Consider the following 24,946-nt stretch of genomic DNA (forward strand, 5'->3'; position numbering starts at 1 on the left):
TCTATGAAAAATTTTCTGAAGCTTTGAAGTGGAAGCTTTCATGTTTGCTGGATTGTGAAGAATTACCTGAGTGATGCCACTTTGCAAAATAGTTACTCCTGTGCTACAGGAACACACTACCTGTGTATATGCATTGCTTTCTGTCTTTGCCTGGCTTGTGGTTTCTTCAGTCAACCCTGAGAGAAAAATACAAAGGCATAGGTTCAATGTGTGTGGTAAATGAGGTGTGCAGTCATTTTTTGCCAGTAAACTGAAGACCGCTAGCTACATGAGAAAGTTCAAAGGTTGTTGTTTGCCCTTTGTAGCATGTCTGTGAGAAAAACACACAGCGTCATTATATGGACGCATTATACAGTAGACACAGGAAAGTAAAAAGGCTGGTACCAGAGTCTAAGAATTTGGAAAATGTATCGCTTGCTAAATGTGATAAAACCCAAAACTGTTTAGACGAGGAATAATAGTTGTTTAAAGCAAATATGTCAGATCTTTGGTAAAGCTCTAATAACTTCTGTTTTAGAAGTGGTTTATTTTTCAGGAAGGACTGTCTTATGAGAGAATCACTGTAGTATAAGGCTGAAATTGAGGACATCAGGGAGCAGGCTGCGTGTATGTTGAAGAGTGTTGCTGATGCTGCAGTGAAGAGACAATTGTAATGATGTAGAAAAGAATCACAGAGTGGATCAGGTTAAAAGGGGTCATCTGGTCCAACCTCCCTGCTCAAGCAGGGTCATCCCAGAGCACATATCACAGGATTGCTTCCAGATGGTTCTGGAATATCTCCAGTGAGGGAGACTCCACATGCTATCTGGGCAGTCTGTTCCAGTGCTCAATCACCTGCACAGTAAAGAAGTTCTTCTTCAGGCGGAACTTCCTCGGCATCAGTTTCTGCCTGTTACCTCTTGTCCTATTGCTTGGCACCACCAGCAGAGCCTGAATCCATCCTCTTGACACTCTCCCTTCAGATACTTATAGACATTGATAAAGTCCTCTCTCACTTGTGGAGAACTGGCTATGTGAAAAGAGGCATGCAGGCCCACAGGAGCTGGGAGGGTATCGACTCAGCAACTTTAAGCACAGCTAGTGTAGCTGCTGTCCAAGCAAGGTCGTGCTAATCTCTTAGCGATAGCTGTTCTCAATAACAAGATCTTGTTATTACTACAGCCTGGGAAAGTGAGGGGCTGAGGGTCCCCACAGACAAGAAGTGGAGGCAGTCCGGACCTCTAGGGCTCTTACCAATCATGTAGTTAAATTACAGAATATTAATAAGCTCATTATCTATCCTATATCTTGCTGTGGTGTGTGTTTAGTAAACAGAGCATGCTGATTCTCATATTGAGTGTCCCTGCTTTCCCACGTCTGCAACACTCACTTGTCTCTCTCTTCTTGAGGCTGAACAGGTCCAGCTCCCTCAGCATTTCCTCATAAGAGATGTTCCAGTTCTGTAATCATCTTTTCCCTCTGCTGGACCCACTCCAGGAGGTCCATGTCTCTCTTATACTGAGGAGCCCACAACTGGACACAGCACTCCAGATGTGCCTCACCAAGGCTGAGTAGAGAGGCAGGATCACCTCCCTTGACCTGCTGGTGATGTTCTTCCTAGTGCACCCCAGGATACCACTGGCTTTCTTCATCACAAGGGCACACAGCTGGTAATTTGCAAAGAATTTACTGATGATACATGACAAGCCTAATTCATGAAACAGATATTCACCTGAGGCAAATCAGCAGAGCTCTAGGAAGTCAAGAGAGGAATACTAATTTGTGTTGCAGCAGGTAGTTTATTTTGTTGAACATGTATTTTACTTCTTTATATTACATCCAGGATGAGAGTTACTCATCTGTTCATCTCTGTGCACCAGCCAGAATTCTCTCAGTTTGATAATCCTTCATTTTTTGGTAACATCTTAATCCTTTCTGATGCAATAGCTTATGATATTGTGGCTATGCAGAGGATTGTAATTTGAAGTGAGAAGTAAAACAACTGGAACAGAAGAATTCATAGCAGTGATACTGAATTTTTACCATCTTTCATCTTAGATGTTTCATTACTTTGATGATAGCAATAGAGAATATAGAGCATGGGGAGTGAAGATGCTGTAATGGTAAAATGGCAACCTGTGGTCTGTCAGTCCTCGCTCAGAACACCACCTGCTGGCCCGTGACATCTCCTGATTGCAAAGGGTGTCCAATTTCTGTGTTAAGGAAACAGTACAAGGGAATATCCATAAAGTATCAGCAGAATTATTAATGAAAGAATTGATTTTGAAATATAATGGCATTATTTCTCTTCAGGCTTTTTTTTTTTTTTTTTAAGTATATTCCTAGCAAAGGTCTCCAGCTACTGTGGGATAAAAATCTCCTTCCATACTACCTGTTGAATAAAGAAAGTGCTGTTGAAATCTCTTTACAGGGGAGCACTTTTAAGCCAGGCACTGAACAGGTCATAGTGATAAAGCATCTGCTCTCAGATCTTTAAACACAATGCAGTTATTTACAGATGTTTGTTTCCTTGAGGAAACATTTTGGACCTCAGTCCTCTGAGGTCAGTCTAGGTTAGTAACATTTGATCTATTACAAACATCTGAACACTTTTATGACTGATGCAACAATAGATGCTTCATGTTATGGCACAATATTGTTTAAAAAATGGCTACTACACCATGCTGAAAACATAGTAGAAAGTTTTGTATTTTATAATGTGATGCTACCAGGACAGACAGAGGATAATACCTCAGAGTTTTACATAACACAGTAGTGGACATCACCTAGGACCATGGTTAGACCCAGGAAGTTATTTAGATGAATAGTTGACTAACCAAGGAATGCTAAGCTCATTATTAAAAGGCCATTTTAAACAAAAACACTCTAGTTTTTCTACTGCTGCTGTTCCTGCTTGACCCTGTGTCATGAGACAGAGGATGGTGACAGATACAGGCATAGTGGTGGCAGCAGCATGAGCAGCTGCTGTCACAGAGGCGATGGCAGGAGACAGGAGTTTGAGTGTTTCAAATTACTATATGTAGACTTTTTCCAAAGTGCTTAATCCTTCAGGTCCTTTTAGCTACTACCAGATTCTCCTGGGGGATATTGGAAGAGCTGTAACAGTTCAAGGACTTTGCCTGCCTATAGTGACAGGCAAAACTGTAAAACGGAACCTGAAAATACCTGCTCAGCCCACTGCATGCAGAGATGACAAGTGTCAGCAGTGCTCACCAGCAGCCTGATAAGAGTAGTGGTTCTCAACCTAATGTGGTCTCTTTGATCACGTACTTAGCAATCCTAAAATGAAATTTCACTTCAGCCTAATTTCTACTGCTATTTTCCATCTTGATAACATGGGTAGAGTAAGTTCTGTGTAAATTGATAATCTGCCCCTCAGGCCGGTCCTTTGTTTGTGCTCTGTAAGCCCTTATGTGAAGCTTTTGTTTCCTACAGATGTTGATTGTATTGCATCACATTAAAAGGAAATGATCTCTGCTTCAGCTGAGATGAGGCTCACTTTCAACATGTTTTTATACCATTTCCACACAATGACTTCTCTTGATTTCAGGACAAGAAAATTAAGATATGTGGAGCCAGACACATTTATGTACAGTTGTCTGAGCATGAGTGTGTAACTAATACTTCTTTGTCTTTCAGTGAAAACAGATTGAATTTCTGTTTCTGCTTTTGGCAGGGAAAGAAATTGGAGGGAAAGAAATTATGTCATGAAGAGCTTTAATTCCTTTGAGTGATCTGAAAAGCAGTATAAATTTCTAGATGATAGATGGCAAAGAGATATCCAGATGACACTGAATCATTCAAAAAAATAGACCGCATGATTATATCTCACCCCCACATACCTGCTCAGAAATGAAGCTGAAGACAGTGGTATATGGTTGAAGAGATAGAACTGACAAAATACATAGTGGCTGAACCCTGAGGGGGTTACAAAAACAGAAGTGCAGGCTGAATGAAGGAAGCTTTTTTTAAAATTCTTAAATGCACTTCATTTTCATCAGAAATTCCTGTATTTTGTTCCAACTCTTTACCTAGCAACATGGTGTTCTGACAGCAGCTAAACCTTGGAAGGGTTTTCAATCCTCAAGAAGAAGAATGTAATTTCCTTTATTGATTTGGCTTTTAAATGAAATCATGACAAATGGGCACTATATGCTCTCTTGCTAACAGTGCAGAGCTGGCCAGGGGACTGTCAAGCAGCCTAGGTAGCTTCTGGGTGTCTGGGAGCTCAGCAGCCTCACGCTCCAGTGCTGCCCCTTCTGTCACTTGTACTGTCTCACAGGGTGAATGGCAAAAGCAGGCTGTGCTTAGTTCTTCACCAGCTGGTAAACCTGTAGTAACTTTCAGCTGTTGGTCCTTGTACAAATCCTAATCTTGCTCCCCTTGAGGGAAGAATCTGCCTGTCCCTCCATTAGGAGAAATTTATGCCGCTGTGTTATTAGCTTTCCTCCTCCCTCGTACTTTATGCTAAAGAGATAATAGAGTTCTGTATTATGAAATCTTCTTCCATTATTTATCAAACCAACCACATGCTGGCATGACTTTGCTTTTTCTTGTAGTAAGTCTTCCAAGCCAAAATCTAATAAATAGTTTTTGCACAAATACTATTGTATCCAGTGCTCTGTATCACTGGAGTGCACTCCTTGTAAAGCGTGTGCTCTATGTGTGGGCCTATGTACTTAACAAGTGCGTATAAGGTGTGTGTAGGTACACTAAGAATTTCAAGGATAAACAAATTGCTGTGAATGAGTCATAGAATCATAGAATCAAGCAGGTTGGAAAAGACCTCCAAGATCATCAAGTCCAACCCTTGATCCAGCACTGCCGTGGTTACCAGACCATGGCACTAAGTGTCACATCTAGTCATTCGTAAGTGTTCAAAGGTGAACACTTGTGAATATTCCATATATACAACTCTCTTATATAATGAGATGTGCAGCAATCCCGGCATATGACAGATACTGAATATTCATGTGAAGTAACTTAATCATAAGGGCCTGTTCAATGAACATCCTGGTATCATTGAATGCCACTGATTTTGATTTAAGTGAGCTGTCTAGACAGTGGAGGGCCTAAATATCCTGATGGATTTGGGATTCGAAATTTAATTGCCAGGTTCCTGGGTATGTCTTTAAAAAATAGATTGACATTATTTAGGTCAAAACATAGATAAGTTATTTTTACATTTTAACTATGATACTTTTTTTGTACTTTGTATTAAGAATTTTATATTGAAATGTCAATAATGATATGGATTCGTAGCTGCCTGCAAAATGAGGTAAAACAAAAATCCAGGTTATCTTGAATTCAAGTGTTACAACACTTAATTTTTGACATTGATTGTACAAGCACAGAATCCATAACCCAGATTTAGAACACAGACATATAAGCCAGTTTCTGCATGAACTTAGATCTTGGTGAAAGAGACACTGCAGAATAAATTTAGACATATCTGAAGAGCATTTTAAAGCAGCAGGAGTGCAGACCAGTATATGAGCACCTACTTTGAATGAGCTGAGAGAGAGAGCTGGAATGAAAGTTAACCCATTGTCATGGAATCAGAGCTGTGGGAGCTTGGATCTGTGCACTTGGAGCATGTATTTCTGTGCCATCCGCTGAAGCTGTGTACCTTTGGTCTGTGTTTTAAAAAAGTGCACTCTTCTTCATAAATTGACTAAAAGTGAAGTTAGTGGAATCATCTTTGATGTACCAGCTTGGTGGTCTGAGCTTTAGTTTAGTAAGTGAAATAGCACCAGGTTCGTCTGGAGATAATTCATCCCTCATCCACCACCTGCTGCAGGAGCGTGCGCAGCAAGAAATGAAGGCACTTTCTGGTACAACCATTGATGCTGTGTCCTCCTGGCAAGGCAAATTCAAAAGACCACAAGTGGAAAAATATATCCTGGTGTGTTTTGATAAAGGCATCCCTTAGGAGCAAGTCCTGTGCCTCAATAGCCTCCAGATGCCTGTTTATGTGCATTCCAAGAAATGGTCATGGGACGTGGGTTTCCCCAAAAGAGGAAAAATAAGTGCTAGGAATGTTGTGACTCTATAAGTTTAGATACTTGGAGAATTTGAAATTCAAACTGGGAGTTGATTGATGGAGGCCATTCCTTCCAGGATTATGTGTGTTTTTACTAGGACCTCCAGTTGCCCACCTAAATCATGCAGCTTTATGCTTCATGACCCTTTCGAAAGCTTTAAAAGCTGATGCTGGTCTTTGAAGGTGAATCTAAAAATCTCGAAGTCCTGGGAAGCCTTTGGAATGAAATGTTAAAGCCTCCAATTTCAAGGCTTTAAAATAAAAATGCTATATTGATACCAAACTAAAGTAAAATTAAAAATTATTACTCCTCATGACTTTCCTGTATAGCAGAACTCACCGTTAAAAAGTGGGTTTGACTTCTGGTAGCTACTTCAGAATTTCTAGCAGTAAGAAACAATATGGTCAGTACTTAGTTTTCAGATTAGAATCTCTTTAAAGTTATTCAATGATATGTTTTCTAAGACAGGCAACCTTGTAAGAGAGAAGTTTATGAATAGATTACATTTACCAAACCACAGGAGCGTTGCAGATTGTTGAAGTATTTAGAGCTAGGTTCTACTACTTAACTATTTCTTATTTTCTTTTTACTGGTTTTGTCACTTCTCTGGTTCAGAGTAGAAAAATTGATAATATGAAACCTTACACTGGGGTGTCAATTAATTGGAACTTTTCATTTTCAATACTTTTAATTCTAGTAACATAGAAAATATTCCAAATTCAGAGCCTTAGATCTTCTTATCAGAAAGTATATACTTCTCAGTAATAGGTGTCAGAATTTGAAATCGTTTGTGTGCTGAGGGAATATGCACTGGAAATAATCAACTAAACTGGTTTTGGCCTTGTGAAATCAGTCTGTCATTGAAATGCATTTCAAAACATGTAGGGATGTTTCACCAATGTGGCTGACAACATTGTTGGTACTGATATGTTCTGCAATCTCTTTGCTGAGTACTAGCACATGTATCCAGATTTCATGCTCTGGAATTAGAATACCAATCATTTCTGTTCAAAAGGGAAAAGGTAAGGGAAGGATTGAAAGTAAACCCCTCTTTAGCATAATTAGGGAGCTGAGCTGTGTAATAGTATAATAATGTGTGATATGTGTAATAATAATAACTTGTAAAATGTTCCATTCTCTCCTAGACCACTTCTTTCTCTATACTAGAGTGCCATGTCACATCTTCCCTAGGTTTACTGTAAGTCTCTTTTCCCTAGTTATTTGTTATTGAAGTTAATTTAACTTCAGAGAAAAGAATTATTCAGAGGTAAAAAGTCCTCATTTTGCCATGTTTTCTCTTAGCCTCAAAATCTCCATCTTCTGTTGTTCTGGAAATAAAAATCCTCTGTCATCCAAGCAACCACACATGGTGCTCTGCGGTGGGTATGATTTACTCTGCTGGCTGGTGCAGAGCACTCTGGTGCTCACAGGTCATGGTGTAACGAGTGTTGTGGTGGAGGTCAAGAGCCATCTGGTCCTGTGATTATGACTGTGGGTGCAAGGATATCCTCTGGTCAGATTAAAATGCATTAAAAGGTATTTGTAGTGTAGGGGAAGCCCTTGATAAAGCCAGACCCCAGCTTCTGAGAGAAAGTGTTAGTGTGATGTGCATTTTTACTTATCAGGGTGTATTAAGGTCTCCTGATCACAGAGACAGGTGGGATGAGAGAGCACACTCCTGATACCCAAAAAGGTGGATAAAAAAGAAAACTGCTTAAAGGTAGAATTTTGAGCCCATAAAGAGCAGGTATTTATTGCGACCTCGGGATAGCTTCCAGCTCAGGCTGGACAAAAAGCTCCAAAGTAGTTCAGTAAAAACAAGCAATTCATACAGTTTCTAATCATGATTACAACATGCATATTCATATTATTGCATTATTAGATTACAATATTCATAGCAGGTGGAGTCAGGGTGGAGATTGAGGCATGGTCTCTATTTTGAGGAATAAATTAGGGTAGTTCTGGTCTTGCCTTCATCCTGGGGTGGCAAATCTACTCCTCGTCGTCGGGTGACCTCGGGGACCTTCTGTTCTATCCCTTGTTCTCGTGTTCTAACCGTTCAGGCTTGAAGAAACCCTTGGCTCTAGGCCTACTTTACCGATTCAAATGTCTACCTTGGCTCCTCTGGATGAGATTTATGTGTGTTGAGTTCTTTGTCTAGTGTTTGTTGTGGTTCCTTTAAGGTCTAATGCCCTTAGTACAGGACATAGCCTTCCTGTAAAAGTACAGCTTACAGTAAACGAAATACAGGGGGTAAGGGGGGCTCTTGTGGGTTTACAGTAAAAGTGTTTTGATTAACCCTTCCTGTTTCACTCCCCTGAAGAGATGACGTATAAGCAGTACTTTGCGTAAGGGACAATATTTGGACAGACATTTGCCTTAAAAGAAAACCAACCCAAACAAACAACCAAAAAGGACAAACAAAAAGCTTCTGCACATGTTAAAAAAGGACTTCTGAGTTACCCATAGCAGAAAAGGAAGAATTGCTTAAAGGTGGTGGGGGAAGGAAACTGCCTCCCAAAATTCATCGTAGGTGGTGTGGGCATCTGCTCTAATGCCGCTGCTCTTGCAGCCTCTCCAGGCAACAATGCTTAGAAACCACAGTAGGTTGGTGAGAGCAGCTGCCAGGGGTAAAAACTTCCCATCCAAGCTGTAACCTAATGCACCCAGTACCATAAAATACGCTGGCGTGAATAATTTCAGTACATCACTTTGTTGCTATTGATTTGCTTTCATTGGATGGATGCAGCCAGATTAAATGTGAGAATGAGTGAGGAGAGCTACAAGTAATGACCTGCAGAATTATCCAGCAGTTGAACTTGCTGTACAAGTGCCAGATTTTGATCAAAGCATGTCTTTGTATGATTGGAGTGTAAGGAAGTTTTTTCAGATGATTTGAACAGAAGGTCTTGTTATTTTTGCTTGAATGTAAATACATGGATTATTTCCTTTAAGAAGAACAGACTGTTATGTTTATGGTTTTTTTGTCTGTGTGCTGGAAGACAAGATCTTACATAAATAATGGTCAAAGTAAGCCAATTTTTATCTCTGTACTACCTTGAAATTCTGTGTGTTTGTCATGAAAACAAACCCAGCTGTATATGTGTTATATTTATTGCCTTGCATAGTTGTGAAGATGACCTCTCCTGAAAACCCCTCCTTGCTAAGTAATTAAAAATTGACTCACTAGCTCATCCTTTTTGAAAACATCTTTGAAGCTCATCTCCAAATTTAATGAGCCTGACTTCAAACTAATTCAAGATTTAACAGCTACTTTTACTTTTGAGAATTGTCAACAGCAGCCCTGGATAGACTGTTGGCTCATTTAGAAAGCAGTATAAATCCTTTCAGTCTTTGGAAAACTCTGTTCTCTCCAAAGCCATGGCAACGCAGGATGTGAGTTTGCAGCTGGACCACACCTCTGATTGTCATTGCTGTTCCAGTTGTGTTTAGAACCTTCTGGTTTACACTGATTTTTGAAGTTTCAGCCTTTTGCCTGCTAGTATATATCCACATCCATGCCTGCAATTTGCCCAAGAGCTTTCCATGGGATTAGTGCACAGGAGAAACAAAAATAAAAATTAACCGCTCTGCTTGTGCCCATCTTGGTAATGTGCAGCTTCTTCCATATTTACAGATACATGAGGAGGATGCATGCATACACTTCCTAATGTTTGTTTTTCCTCTCAGGTTGCCTTAGATGAAGTGATGTGATATGATGCAAAAACTTCAATGACAGTGTCCTAAAGGAAAAAGAAATCAAAGAGAATCAGGCAAATGGAAAAGGTAGGGTTTTTTCCTGGTTTAACAAAACTGACACTGGAGGGATTTCAGCTTTACTGTGATATTATTAGCCCCTGTTAACACACTAAATTTTCACAGATCAACCCTGAGACTGATACAAGCCTAGCCTAATATGCTGATCAGTTCATTATTTTAAGTGCCTCTGTACCTTCAGCTGAAACACAGCCTGTAAGTAGATATTGACCCTCATCCAAAAATAAGCTTCTATTTTAACAACATGCAGTTCCCACCTCTTTGGGTTCCTCCTCTGAGTGTATGTATGGTAAGTTAGATGTGTGAAATGCAAAAACCACTGAGTGTTACAGCATGGGGATAACATTCTGCAGCATCTTAAAACCCAAGATGTCATTTGTCAGTGTAGAGGAAGCCCAGTTATGTCATTTTTATTTACCTCATTGCACAGGCAAGGCTGGCAGGGTAAGCTGGAGAAAGTAGCACAACCTGCTTACCTGTGCATTTTACCCATTTCTGGTTACCCACTACTGGAGACAGAAGACAGGAGTGGATGGGTTTAGGATCTAATGGAGTATAGTTATTCTAATGTGCTTGTGCTCAGATGATTGCAAATGTCACAATAAACTGTAATCCTTTTTTCATCTTTGCTTCTGTATAAATTGGTGTTACTAACTTTCTCTTATAGCTCTACACTGAAATTAAATATTAAATAATGGAGTATATAACTCAGTATATAGAGAGATGAAGATTGGTACCATTTACTCTAGCTGTCCCATATTGTTATTAAGATTGTCGTATTTAAAAATATGAAATAGGCTTTAGTTGGTTCTTTTTAGGTTGATTTTTTTCTATTATTTTACTTATTTTCTGCCTAATTTTATATGTGTGGCTCAAATGGTCTAAACTCAGAATGAACTTAGTTGATCCAAAACTAGATGTGCAAGGCTGTGTGTGTGTTTGAACAATATCCTGACTATATTGTGGTTTTTCTGCTGGTCTGGAAGCAAATTCACTTCTGCAAATTCAGTGCTTTGCTTCCTCTCTGCTGTGTGTGCCTAGTCTGCGGGCCTTTCCTTTAAATTAGACTGGCAGAAACAGAATCTTTAACAGGGTCTGTGAAGTCTTTTCTTCTCCTCCTTGTCCAAAGTAAACTTTACTTGGGATAGGATTTTAATTTTATTCATTTTAGAGACTAAAATTCTTTTGGTTCTTTCCTTAAGAAAAAAAAGAGTGTCTTCAAGTGTTACAGTGGTGAATGTTGAAAGCATTATAACAGCTAAACCCAGATACTGTGACTCCATAATTTATATCGCAGTAAAATAAGAGTCCCTTCTGTAAAAGCACGTTTGTTTTCCTTGGTACCAGCAAAATAGCCTTTCCTTATACAGACTTAAGCAGTTCCACAGTTGCCTTCGTAAAAATATTACTCTGTTCTTTCTGACTGGAATTAAATGTTTGTCTTAAGTAAATTGTAAAGTGGATAGTTGCAGGATTTCTTCCAGGCAATTTGCTTCCATTATATATAGAAGAATCACATGCTAATTTGTATTTTTTATATAAACATGTAAAGTAGTCTTGCAGCAGTCAGACTGCTTGTTCAAAATACGATTCCCTCTTGCATTAAGATTCCTGCTGCTGAAGAGCCAGCTGAAAGGAAAAGCTTAGGCAGAGCATGAGGGCAGGAGGCTTCAGAAAGCAGAAAAAACTTCTCTTATTTTTTTCAATAAATGCATTGATTGTCTTTTCTGACAGAAGAGCCAAATGCATTTCACAGAATAAAACTTGCACTTGAGTTCACCTCAGAAAAAGAAGAGATTGCATGATTTAAAGCTAACAGGGAACTCACTCCATAGCTACAAATGCTCTCTTAGGTGAAGATGCTGCCTTGGGAGGAAAAATGGACTCTGTCTTGGCCCAAGCTTTACTGGTAGCTGCCGCTGCCCCAGTGCCTTTGTCACATCCTTCAGTCTCCTGCAGGGTTTGTATGTGTACTGGATGCTGTGCTAATGAACTTCTTTAGAATGCTTGGGTTCCATGAGTTGTTTGGCAGTCTATAACCAGGGCAATTGAAAGATTCAGATCTTTAATCAGAAGGAAAGAACCCTTCAGAAGAGGCATCTTAAGTGAAAAAGAACTTTAGGGTCATGACTTATTATCTACTTTGTGCCAAGAAAATCTGACAAATTAGAACTGAAAGTGATGGGGATTACTTCAATTTTTACTCTTTTTTTATTATTATTATTCCTTTCAGGAACAAAATGCACTATTTGTTCCATGCATTGAAAGTGCACATATACAGTATGCTCTGGGTGGTAACAAAAAGGCTGCAAATGACATTTTACCAGATACCCTGTCTCTTTGGATCTTTTCCCCAATCCAGACCCTCATGTGTTCATTAAAAGGAAATTTCATTGTGTGAATCTAACAGAATTTCTTAAGTCCAATTGATGCACTATTTACACAAAATATTCCTCCCAAAATTACATGAATTCCAGCAAGACAATTGAGTCTTTATTGTCTCTGGTCTTGAAATCAAGTGGGCTGTTTTTAATCAAGCTTCATGTTGAATCTAATAATTTTATAATTCACTCATCAACAAAATTTTCAATAGGCTGTGATAGAAAGACTGACAGCCTACACAGATCAAAGAAGATCATATAAATGGCCTTTTTAAACTTCGAACTGTAAAGACAATAAGCTCTGCGTTACTGTCCGAGCTGGTGTTCAAGCATTACAAAATTTGCCTTGTTTTGTATGAGTAACAGGTTTTGCTGGGGTTTTGTTCTTATGTTTTAAATAAATGAGTAGAATATTGCCTGTTTTTCCTTATCATCAAGGAGATTTTAGCTTCACTTTGTTTTCATGTATTATGAGTTGTCATCCTTTACAAATAATGAAACAAACAAATTTCTTTTGGTTTTTGGAGTTCCACGAGTTTTCTTATACTTGGGTATCCTACTTAAGTCCTCCTAAACCTCAAATGAGAATGAAAAGTATCTGAGTTATACCAAGACGGTGACCAGTTCAAGGTTCAAAAACAAGACAAGAACCTATGCACCATGTCACCGCTGTGTGTTCCGTTCACAGTATCTTCTCTTTTTCCTTGAGAGTATGAAAAAACCCCACCCTTCTTGAACAGAAGGCAGAATCACAGATTATCTGTTCTTCCTCAATTTTTTCCCTGTAGTTCTTCACAGAATTTGAAGAAAACTTATTTCTGAACTAAAAGCAAATTGACTAACCTAAAATGTCAATGCACTTTCCACCAATGACTTTAAATAGTGAAATTATGCAGAGATTTCTCAGTATTTACCCACCCAAACTAGTAAATGCTAGAAATGCCAGCAATAATGCCAGTTCTTGTCCTATTTACTTTCTATATTTGAAATCCTGTATAACCTTTGGTGTGAAACCTTTCTGAAAACTGATGGAATCTGAGTTTAGCTTCCTTTTTCTCAGTGTTCTTTATGTTTCCCTGTGCTCTTCCAGCCTGGTTAATTTATCTGAAGGTATGATTCAAATAATTTTTGCTCATGCAGAAGTTTAATTTCTGCTCAGCTATTCAAGATCATTTACGCTATATTTATTCATAAAGAGAAGTAACAACACCAAACAGAGGACTACTACTTTACAGTAGTGTGATTATTTTACCAAAGGGTAAAATACTCCCTCTTTCTCCCCTTTCCTCAGTAGACATGGGCTTAATTAAGAGTAAAGAATCCAGGGGTTCTACTCTTTCATCTTTAAGTGTTTTTTCTTAAAGTTTGACATTTGTAAACTGGATTCATATTTTCTTATTTCCTAAGAAAAGACTCAGGCAATAGTGATCCTAAAGGGTCATAAATATATTTGCTTTTTACATTAGTTTTATTCAGATCTCATCTAGATAAAGGTTATGATCTTTATTAAAAATTTAGATAATTTAAAATATAATGGGTTTTGTCATTGGTTATATGATCTGATGTTTTCATAAACTGATACAATATTTCAAATTTTCATCAGAAACACCCTTTTTTTGTTGTTGTTATTACAACGTGTCCTCAGTTGCCTGCGTATGGTAGTGGGATAGCACAATGAATTTAAATAATGATCTGCTGCCAGAAAAATGAATTATTGTGTCCAGCAGACAGCTGCTAAAAGTCTCTATAACATTTTAATATGTCTGAGGAGAGAACCATGAAACAATTCCCATGCCTGGCAAACTCTTTCTTTATCTCTCAAACTTTCACTTCCAGTTGTTGCCTTTTGCTCAGAGCAAAAGGTTCCGAGCAAAAGGCAAATCTTTAAGATTCTCTGTTCGGGTATTTGTGAAGTCCCTTGTATGTGTGAGAAAAAACACTGTTGGCTTCAGATTTCTTTCATTTTAACCTTATTTGGGTGTCTTACTGTTCTGTAAGCAGTGATTTTAAAAAATCCACTCTGACTGGAGGTAAACTGAAATATATAAGTGTATTTCCTGATCCTTCATTATATCTGCAGAGGATTAAACTGTGGAATATCTGAACTGAATATATTTCTGTTACAACTACTATAAATAAAGATAGAAGAAGAAAAGAGAAAAGAGAAGTAAAGAATAGAGAGAAAAGAAGACAAAAGAAAAAAAAGAAGAGAAGAAAAAAGACGAGAGAAGAAAAAAGAGAAGAAAAAAAGAAAAGATGAGAGAAGAAAAAAGAAAAGAGAAGAAAAAAAGAAGAGAAGAAAAGAAAACAGAAAAAAGAAGAAAAGAAAAAAGAAGAAAATAGAAAAGAAAAAAGAAGAGAAAAGTAAAAAGAAGAAAGAAAAAAGAAAGGAAAAAAAAAGAAAGGAAAAAGAAAAAAGAAAAGAAAAAAGAAAGCAAAAAAAAGGAACAAAGAAAAAATAAAAAAAGAAGAAAAGAAAAGAAAAAAGAAAACAGGAGAAAAGCAAAAAGAAGAAAGGAAAAAAGAAAATAGAAAAAAGAAAAACAAAGAAAAGAAAAAAGAAAAAGGAAGAAAAGTATGATGGTTTGGACCTGGCTCCCTGCCAAATGCCCCAACTCACAGTAACAACCCCTTCCCCCTCCCTTATTTTTCTTAGGGCAAAGGAAAAAAACCTATAAAAATTGAAGAACCTGAAATCAAACTAGTTATATACAAATATATTTTACGTATATTATGGTTACATACAATTAAAATGCTATGTACACAGCAAAGGGAATCCAAATACTCCCCGAAGGGAAAGGGAAAGGGGAAAAAGGGACACAGAACAGATATACACAATCGAACCCAAGAACTAGCAAAATAACTAGCAAAACAAATCTCACCATGTCCATCAGAAAAGCAAGATCGCCAGACACGTCCAGCACTCTCCAATCTCCCACGTGGCAGACTAGCGGTCACTGCAGGCCTCAGCCTCTAGATAAGCGAGACCAACTCAAGGACCCACTGCTCCTGAACTGAAGTTCTGTAGATACTTCGTGACCTTGATGTTCTTCATGAAAAATTGCAGGTCAATGCATTCATTCAGGTTCAAATTTTTCTTTAATGAAAAATCACTCTATTTTTTTAATGGGACTTAAGCTACAGAAACACGAATCAATGTTTTCTATTGAGAAGTCTGTGTAAAACCATTAGCACACTTCAGATTTGTGTACATTTGTGTGAATATATTGTGTTGTACCACTTTTCCCTCCAATTATTTTCCACGTTTGTTGGTCTAGATTATATGCTTTTCAGAGGAGTTTCATTTCCTTCCAAGCTATGTGTTTTTGCACTGCCTAAACTAAAAAACTTCCTGTTCTAGCTCAGAGATAATATTTTATTCAGTAAAAGTGATATATATAAAATGGAAAGAAGGAATAATTTATGCTAAGCCCACAGGATTGTGTATAACCTGGGGAAGATGTTCAAAGGGTGATTCTCAGGCTCTGCAGATCTTGCTTTGCTTAGTGCAGTAGAATGCTGCTGGGTTCATTCCTTCATTTTAAAAAGGCTGACTTACAAATTGCTGTTCTCTGAAATCAGCTTCTTGTTAATGCCACACATAGATGGAGCTGCTGTTATTTACCCAATATATTGTCTTATAAAGAATAATAACAAAATTATGTATACCTTATGTAGAGATTAGATGTTCAGAACTGGTGTGGTGCAAGTCTGTTCCTCTCCTGTTATCGCAAGTCTGAGACCTGAATTTATCATAGACAGCGTTACATACTCCATTGAGAACAGCTGACTGAGAGCCTTCTGCAGAGCCCTGTGCAATGAATAGGAGGATCTGGATCATGCCTGGATGCTTCTGTGTTTCCTGGCTGACTGTTCATACAGCCTGTGTCTTCTAAGGTAGGTAACTTGTGGTGGCTGGGGTGGGATGAATGTGGGTCTGAAAGCTTTGTACTTGGACCAAGAAGAGAGAAAATACTGGTGAGTGGAAGAGCTTTGTGCAGCCCTTATTCCCTAATGTAGGATCAGGAACAGAGACACTGGGTTTGAGATACCATGTGCATTGGGGGTTCATCCATGTGTCAAAGGTGTGTGTTTACAGTGTCATACCTCAGGTACAGGTTCACATCACAGAACGTGGGATCTGATGGCAGTAGATGTCCTGTTCGTGGTTTGTCAGGATATCAGCAGCTGAAAGACAAAAGTTATTTTATTTTTCTGGTTGAAAGGCACAGATATGAAAGAGCTCATACAACTACTTTATTAGCCTCTCTTGTATCCTCAAACATCTCTGTTCTACACAGAGTAATAATATACCCATATTGAGATCAGAACTTGATTCTCAAACTCATTAGGCAAGATGATGTGTATAAGGAAGGAGAGTGATCCTAGTCAGATAACAAATACAGGAGAATTATACCAAATACTGTTTCAGAAGTGTTTTAGATAGAAAACTATATCATAATATATTACGCATGTAATATGTAAAACAAAAAACTTTATTCCACTAAGTCGCAGTGGGAATGTCTTTTGACTGGAGCTCTGGGTGTCATGGTGCCATGCTTACTGCTGACCTCCAACCAGCATCCTAAAAATCAGGCCAGGAACCATGATGAACACTATTTTTCAGAGTAGTTTTTTTCTCTCCAGATTAAGAGTTTCAAAAAAGAAAGTGTGTGTGCAAATGCACAGCACCTCTCTTGCTGTTCTCGTTTTCCTGAACTGAATGTTTTTCAGTCATTGTGTCTTAAGGTTTTCTAAAGATTTTCTTGTTCTATTTTTTCAGGAATAAAAACCCACCAAAACTCCCACTTTTTTTTCAGCTGTGCTCAGCTACTGAGAAATATACAGAATCTTCCATCGCTAATCTTTCAGCATTATTTATTCGTAGCCCCTTCCAATACTTTCCAGAGTCATTAATGCTCTGTTTTGTAGCCAAATTGCATTTCAAATCAATGAGCTTTTTGCCTCTGGGTGGATGGAAGATGGTTGCTTTAGTCAGTGTGCTGCTGAAGATGTGGATGCTCTCCTTGAAGCCAGTCTGACCAATACAGAATTGGATTAAATCCTGCTGCTAACGGTACTCATTAGAATAAAACTACAGGCTTTTTCTGAGGGTGTTATTTACATTCTTTATAAAACTTCACTTGGCTGAAACTTTGTTTGCTAGATCCTAAAAAGTGTTGTGTATCCTCACAAGGGTACGATTTTTTGAAGTAACGTATTTAAATATACAGTATGAAAACACCTGTGTAGACATCATGAAAACTTTTTGTATACATCAAACTGGTAGGAGAAGCAAAATTATGCATTTGATTTACAGAAAGGAAAAAAAAAACCCAAAGCAGTTCCCGAGGCAATGGTATGAGAATATTTTAACAGCCCTAGACCCTGCAGGGGGTTATAACTAGGAAGCATAATGCAAAATTTTTTTTCCCTCCTCTGATCAACAGCTCCTCTGCTGTCTCAGGTTTCCCTGTCAGCCAGCCTCCTTTGTGGGTAGCTGGACATTGCTCTTCAGCCTTGCTCTGCCTCCCGAAGTTGTGCATGCAAAGCACCACAAGAATAAGATGGGTAAAAGGGCTGAGTGGGTGACAGTGTGAACTGTTTGTCTTGATTTTAAAAATAACTCCGTTATGTGCAAAGTCTTGCCTATGGTACTCATAAGGCCAGTGTGTTGTGTGTATGTTGAACCTATTTTGTGCAAGACAGATAGTTGGATTTCCAACAAACATCTTTTTCCAGAACGCATTGTTTCCTGCTAGTTCATGGGCTGAAGGATGGAATATCTTCAAAGTAAAATTTTGCTGCTGATGCACAGCATACCAGGATTTTTAGACACAGAGTTACTTGTGTCTTCTATGTTTTCTGTAGAAGACATAATATTTAACACTGTCTGTCTTCATAACCATCAGCTAGTACCTTGTGAACCTTCCTTACACAACATTACAGCATACATTTTTGAAGTAAGTCAACCTCTGAAAATGGACGTAATGCCAGAATTATGGATGTTCGTACCACAGCAGAGAGACTTCCACCTCCACTTTCTCAGTTTGGCAGGAGAAGTATTCCCTAATTTGCTTGGTGTGATGAAAGCTGCCTTCTTCAGTCTTCTGAAACCAGTGTCTGTTAAAGAGCAAAGTATGCTATGGGGTTTGGGATTCGGTAGTGACATGAGCCTGTTGTTTTGGAATTATTTCCATTTTAAGCAGCTGTAATTATTGTTCAGTGTTTGTCTGGTACCAGCATTTCACAAATGCTGTGACAACTGGCAATGGTGAATCATTTTTTTCTTCACGAGCCCAGCCTCATGAGCAGTCACATCTTGGGAGGTCTCGTAACCTGACTGATGTTAGACTGAATAAGTATAGATTTGCTGCACCCAGTACTGATAAGGGCATCTAAAATCCCTGGCTGTTTTAAATTGCACCTCATTTCTACTAGGGATGGAGAATTTAATGAAATTGTTTAGCAGATGAAGCATTATCGAGATCCCTTTAGATAAAAAAAATGACTTTAGCTAATACTGCTCTTCTGAGATGGAAGGGAGCAAGTATATCAAAAAGCATCATGTTTAATCTCATCATTTGCTTTCATGAGTTATTAGGTGAAGCTATTTAAATGGAGAACATGTACATAACAGATGAGTAATTCACTCAAGTATGTTATTTAGTTTCTGAGAGGCACTGTTACTTATGATCCTGACCAAAATGATGGATGCACTCAAATGAGTTAAGCTGAAGCCACTGTTACATGAATCAACTACCAAAATCCACATGCACTGGAAATGGGGGAAATGTGTAGAATGTGAAAACTACTGTGTGTTTGAAAATATGCAAATAATCTTATGAGCATGTTTTTCTGTAGCACTGCAAGAGCCTTTTTGGTGTTAGAGAGAAAATATAACTTCCTTGGAACAGTTGGGAAACATGACAGAGTACTTGGGTATTTTTTAAAGCTACAAAATCCACTCTTTCGATTTGGCAAATGTGAAATTTCTGCCATTATTTTTGCACCAAATCTGGCAACTTAGTGCATCACTCTAGCCTGGCCTGCATCTCTGTCTCCCGTCAGTGACAAATAGGAGATGGTGACTCATGGCAGCAGAGGATAAATGTGAGCTGTATGAGAGGACGGTATGGACATGCCCACAGCTGAGCTCAGCATATGTAACCGTGGAGTGTACACAAACCTTGTCTGCACAATGATGGATGCAGGTTATTAAAGCAAGCCATTAGTAGAAGCTGCCATGTTTGATTAATTTAATAACAGACTGAGCAAAACATATGGGAGTGTGTGTGAAGATTTTGACTGAGGCTGTGTATACATAGTATGGCTTTGACAGTCTGAAATCTATTCATACTTTGATTAAAATGATCTGTGGAGCAGGTGAGGAATACATCAGAACATCTCTTACAGGAGAAACACCACCACAATGTATATAAAGCAACTGTGATTCAGTTTATTTTCCATTTTTTAGATGCTCTTATATTGATACGAAAATAAAATCTTTACAGGTTTGTATATTCATTTTAACATAATACTTCCCTTCTCCTCCCTTGCATTTGTAGCACCTGGATTCTTTGAAATAGTAGACAATTTTGCTGTAAGCAGTGGAAAGCAAAGTAGGTGGACCCACTGCTGCCTGAATATGCCAGGAGACAAGTGTATAGAACCATGGTTTCTCTAGGATTTAAGATACCAGAAGAATATCTTACCTGCCACACCTGATATGGCCTTTTTTTCGGAGAGAACTATGTGCTATTTCTTCAGTGCTTCCCCACTACCTTTTCCACAGTTATACTGACTCCATCCTGATATTGTTTCATGAAAACACTTATCCCTTCTCCCAACTCTTTTTCTAGTGAAGTATAAGTTGTATTTCTGTTTTTAAGGCACTTAAGCTTTGCACTTAAACCTGTGTTGCATTTGAAAAGCACAAGACTCTTCTCTCCTTGTGAAAGCCCTTTCGCCTCTGATCACATCACTTAAGTGGAGTAAAAGCTCTTGTCTGGTATAAAAGCTAATTTTACTTCACTGATGATGACAAGCACCATATTTACAGTGGTTTGATTATTGCATGACATAATTCTAGGACAGCTTAAAAATATATTAGTGTAGGTGTAGGCTGATGTTAGGTGTGGGAGGTCAGACCCGAGGAGTGGGTGGCATGCCTGAATTTTTTTGTTATGATTCCATCATTTAAAAGCAGAACATCTCCAGCACCTCCTTCCACATTCTTGCCTATCCAGTGCTTCCTATGATGGACAAGTTTCTTCTTTCCACTTCATATTTTCTTTGGAGTGACTGATTTTGTATATTTTGCCAGGGCCAAAATATAGATTAAAGAAAGCTGGCAAAAGACAGACATGGATGTTGTGTATAAATTCTATATTTCTCTGAAGACTCACAGAATGGCTTGGATTGGAAAGGACCTAAAAGTTCATTTAATTCCAACCCCCCCTGCCCCTACCTTCCACTGGACCAGGTTGCTTAAAGCAGTATCAGCTAATGTGAAGTAGCAACCCTCTTCCAGTTTTATTCTGAGGGAACAGCAGAATATTGTTTTGGAGATTTCCTGTTTATTTTTATCTGGTTTTGCACTTTGTGGCTCGGGGACTTGAGAGAAGCATAAACAGATTCACGAGAGAAGAACAAAAAAAGTATTTCTGTTGCCCTGGGAGGATCCAAATTAAAATAGAATTTCAGAAATCTCAGGCAAAAAAAGCTGTACCTGATCCACCTGGGCATCCTATATCAGGATTCATACGGTTTTACATAAATCCTCCTTTTATAGTTTGGTTGCCTGGATTTTTGTGGGAAAAATAGTTTGGATTTACAACTCATTAAAAAGTTATGTGATGTTTCAATTTATTTTTTTAAGGAATGATGTAGAACAGATTGGCCTCTGCTGTACTTCTGCCTGTCTCACACACACACACAGAGACAAAGTCAGGTGTAGTGCTGCCCCTGAAAAAACCCTCCAGCTAAAGCCATGGAATTTGTCTTCGTTTAATTTGGATTCAAGATCAGGCTATGCCTGGGTCAAGAACAGAGGTTTACAAAAGCATTTCTTAAGTTTCCACTGAAATCTGGTGCAGACGTGACCAAGGCACTGGTGGCACTTGGAGTGAACAGTAATATTTCCAGTGGCTCTCTGAGGGAACACAAGTGTCCAGGGAAACCAATACAAATGTCCAAAGAAGTCCCACTACTTCATCATGGAATGAGCTTCTTCAGGCTAGTTTCATTTCCTGACTGATTTCCATGGAAGGAGGTTTTCTCCTACTTTAATAGGAGTTAATTTCCAAAATGCTTCCTTAATTTCCTCCTCCGCATTTACCTGAAGGACATTGACAAGGATCATGGAGTTTGTCACTCGACCATGCAGCTCCTGTTCTTTGGCAGCATAGGAAAGCTTAATGAGAGCCCAGGATACAATCCCAGGGTGCCAGTTGAAGAAGAGCTTGAAATCAAACCACCTTCCTATTCGAGGGTTAAAGCTAATGCCCAGCATGTATTGGAAAAGAAGTTGCCAGTGAATTTGCTGGAAAGCAGGAAAAAATAAAAAAGTACACGGTTATACACAAGTACAGGCAAGTACTATTCTGACGAGACATTTCAGATTAATTTGATGTAGTGACAATAAAAACCATAAACCCACATCAGGTTGTCCAAGACAACAGAAACTGACCCAACCCAAGCATTACATTAAGAGAGATAAATTCTAGAATTTCACAAGTGTCCTTCTTTACTCTTTGTTACACTTTTAAACAGTCTAACCATAACTTTATTTATAGGATGGAGGTGTCTGTGGCATTGAAGCTGCTGTCACATGTATGAAACACAGAGGATGGTGCTAATGCAGCAAAGAACCACAGTCAAATCTTAGCTTATAAATTTGTGCCAGTCATTCAATTTATAGGTCCAATTTTCATTTAACTATTTAAGAACTAGAATTCTCTCATTACTCAAAGTCACATACCAGTCTTTGGCACTGGTAGGAAAGATGTAGGCTTGAATCGTTGCAAACATGGAAATTGCAGGTTCCAGGATATTGGCACATCACAGCAGAGGAATCCAGTTGTCAAAAATTATGGTAGGGCAGAAGAAGTGAAAGTGATAGGCATTTACAAACCAAAGCACATGATCCCGCCACGGCCTCGCTCGGCTCTGGATGGGGAAGGAACGCGCCCACCCCCGGCCAGACACCCCGCGGGGGCCGCGCACCGGGGGTCCCTCACCGGGAGTCACTTACCTGGGGTCGCTCACCGACGGTCACTCATCAGCGGCCACTGACCGGGGGTGCCTACGGAGGGCCCCTTCCCCAGGACCGCGCACAGGGGGCCACTCGCCGGGTTCTCTCCCCCGGGATCGCGTACCGGGGCCACTGACCGGGGACCGCTGGCCGGGAGTCGCTCAGCGGCAGCGATCACGGCCGCCTCCGCCCGCGCCCGCTCCAACCCAAACCCCACCCACACTCCCACCCCCTTGGCCCCGCCCCCGCCCCGAACAATCCCCGCCTCGCCCCGCCCACTCCGCCTCCTCCCATTGGCTGCACGCGGTCAGCTGTGGGGCGAGGAGCGCGCGGGGCGGCTCCGGAACCTCGAACCCAGTGCGGGGAGCATTGGCTGGAACCTGCGAAGGGAATCCCGGGAATGTCGAGGCAGCGGTGGTGCCCAGCAGTCGTGGAGCGAGCGGCTGTTCCCGCGCGGGGAAGGGGCAGTGAGCGCGTGGCTGCGGCCGTCAGAACGTGCAGGGAAGCAGGCGCGCACAAGGCGCCGTTCGGCCTCCCGGCAGGAAGAATCCCTAAAAAGAGCAAAAGTGTTGAAAGAGAGGCAGCTGATCGCACAATCACAGAATAGGCTGAGTTGGAAGGGACCCACAAGAATCGTCGAGCCCAGGCCTTTGCCCTGCACAGCACCGACACCAAGAGTCACACCATGTGCCTTAACTCTCTCAGCTTTGGTGCAGTGACCACTGCCCTGGGGAGCCTGGTCCAGTGCCCAACCACCCTCTGAGAGAAGAACCTTTCCCAAATATCCAATCTAAACCCACGTGAAAAAACCCTGCTCGCCAAAAAAAAAAAAAAAAAAAAAAAAAAAAAAAAAGTATTTTCTTCCACCTCCTTCTTATTTAGTGGCTACATAACCATACTTCAGTGCCTTACTGACTCAAAACCGAAATACTTTAAGTCCTTCCCATATATGCTGGATTTTGTCTGGGAGGAATCTTCTTCCGTATTCAATTCTGGGAGTCGGAGTGGCAATTTCAGTGCAGGGGAACTGCAAAGCGAAGGCTTTTTCCTCAGGAAAGGAAGCCCTTTACCCTCGAGCTTTCTGGTGCAGTGTTTGGGTCAACCCGGAGACTGCGTAGCCAGGAAGGGCTGTTATTTGCTTGCAGCAGCCCTGAGCTGTATTTGCTACTCTGACTGCAGGAACTGAACATGGAAGAAGATGCCTCTCAGGCAAAAAGTGCCAGGACAGAAAGTTCTTGCTGCATAAAACCTGCCAAGAGTGGCAAAACACGTGCAGATGAGAGACGGAGATTAAGGGCTTTCTTCCCTCGGGAAAAGGGCTGTTTCCTTGCAGGAACACTGCCTTAAAATTGCCAGTCCAAGTCCCAGAATGGAATACAACTCCATATCCAGAGGAGCTTTCTCTCCTGCCACCTTTTGTCTGGTATTCCTTGATGGTATTCAATTCTGAGACTCAGACTGGCAAATACAAACTCGGGGCTCCTACAAAGCAAATAACAGCCCTTTTCCTGAGGGAAGAAAGGTCTTGCCATCGTGGTTTCTGTTGCAGTTGGTGGGTCAACCTGGGTACTCCAAAAGCAGCAAGAGCTTCCTCTCCTGGCACCTTTTGTCTCAGAGGAATCTTTGTCTATATTCAGTTTGGGGAGTTGGAGTGGCAGTTTCAAGGCAAGGGAACTGCAAGCGAACAAAAGGCTTTTTCCTTAGCAAATGAAGCCCTTACCTGTCGCAGCCTGGGGAAAGAATGGGTCTGACCACCAAGTTAGGGGGAAGCAAAAGGGTTGTTTAGTACAGGGTAGCACGGGCTTTTATAGGGTTCTGAGGGAAGGTGGGCGGGGCAAGGGAGGAGTATGCTAATTAGGGACATATAAGGAATATGGGATGGTGGGGACCATATATGGAAATGACCATAAGGGACATAACTGTATTAATAAGTATACAATAAATATAACATACAAGAAATATGAATACTAATAAACAAAGGTACACCGCAATGTAGCAACGGGGAAAAGGGGGTTAGCATAAGGTTCTGAACATAGAAACACTTTCATAAAATTGACAAAGAGGGGTACATTTCAAAGGGTGCAGAATACAGCAATATGAAACCTAAGATTCAACACAATTTTTCAGCTCCAGTTCTCCCAGGGAAGTTTGTGGAGAGAAATGCTGTAATTACACGGTCTTTACTGCCATCTAGCGTCCTTTTGTTTTCTTTCTTTCTTTTTGCACTAACAGTCCTTTGCAAGGTCTTGGAAGCACTCATCCAAGTGCACTGTTGTTGTATCTTCTTGCTTCTAATGAGTTGTTTCACAGCCTGAATGTTGGATGCTGACTGGTTAATACTCTGAAGCTTACAAATTCTGCAGGATTGGACAGGGGTGTCTCGGGGACAGTAGCTGCTGGGCCACCTGCTCCTGGGACTGCCTTACTGCAATGGTCTGGGCTCCTGCTCTCATTTCCAGCCTTTTCCTGACCATGTGCGTCCTCGGGGA

At 40.0% G+C, this 24,946-nt stretch overlaps 1 long non-coding RNA gene across 5 annotated transcripts; it reads right to left on the reverse strand.

Annotated features, from left to right (window-relative positions):
* Positions 1-7,770: 7,770 nt before the first annotated feature.
* Positions 7,771-22,651, reverse strand: LOC126651328 (uncharacterized). 5 transcript variants are annotated; one of them, XR_007631633.1, is made up of 6 exons: positions 22,458-22,651; positions 22,185-22,215; positions 21,543-21,746; positions 16,310-16,390; positions 15,085-15,251; positions 7,771-9,787 (listed from the first exon to the last, which is right to left on the reverse strand). It is a non-coding gene; the product is annotated as an uncharacterized LOC126651328 (long non-coding RNA). The 5 variants fall into 5 exon arrangements; XR_007631636.1 differs by lacking the exon at positions 22,458-22,651 and adding an exon at positions 15,872-15,945 and having other exon boundaries at positions 22,185-22,448; XR_007631634.1 differs by lacking the exon at positions 22,458-22,651 and adding an exon at positions 18,218-18,325 and having other exon boundaries at positions 22,185-22,448.
* Positions 22,652-24,946: the final 2,295 nt, after the last annotated feature.

The sequence above is a fragment of the Myiozetetes cayanensis genome, unplaced genomic scaffold (genome assembly GCF_022539395.1).
Source record: "Myiozetetes cayanensis isolate MyiCay16 unplaced genomic scaffold, myiCay2020 scf6-25, whole genome shotgun sequence".
Classification (NCBI taxonomy): Eukaryota; Metazoa; Chordata; class Aves; order Passeriformes; family Tyrannidae; genus Myiozetetes; species Myiozetetes cayanensis.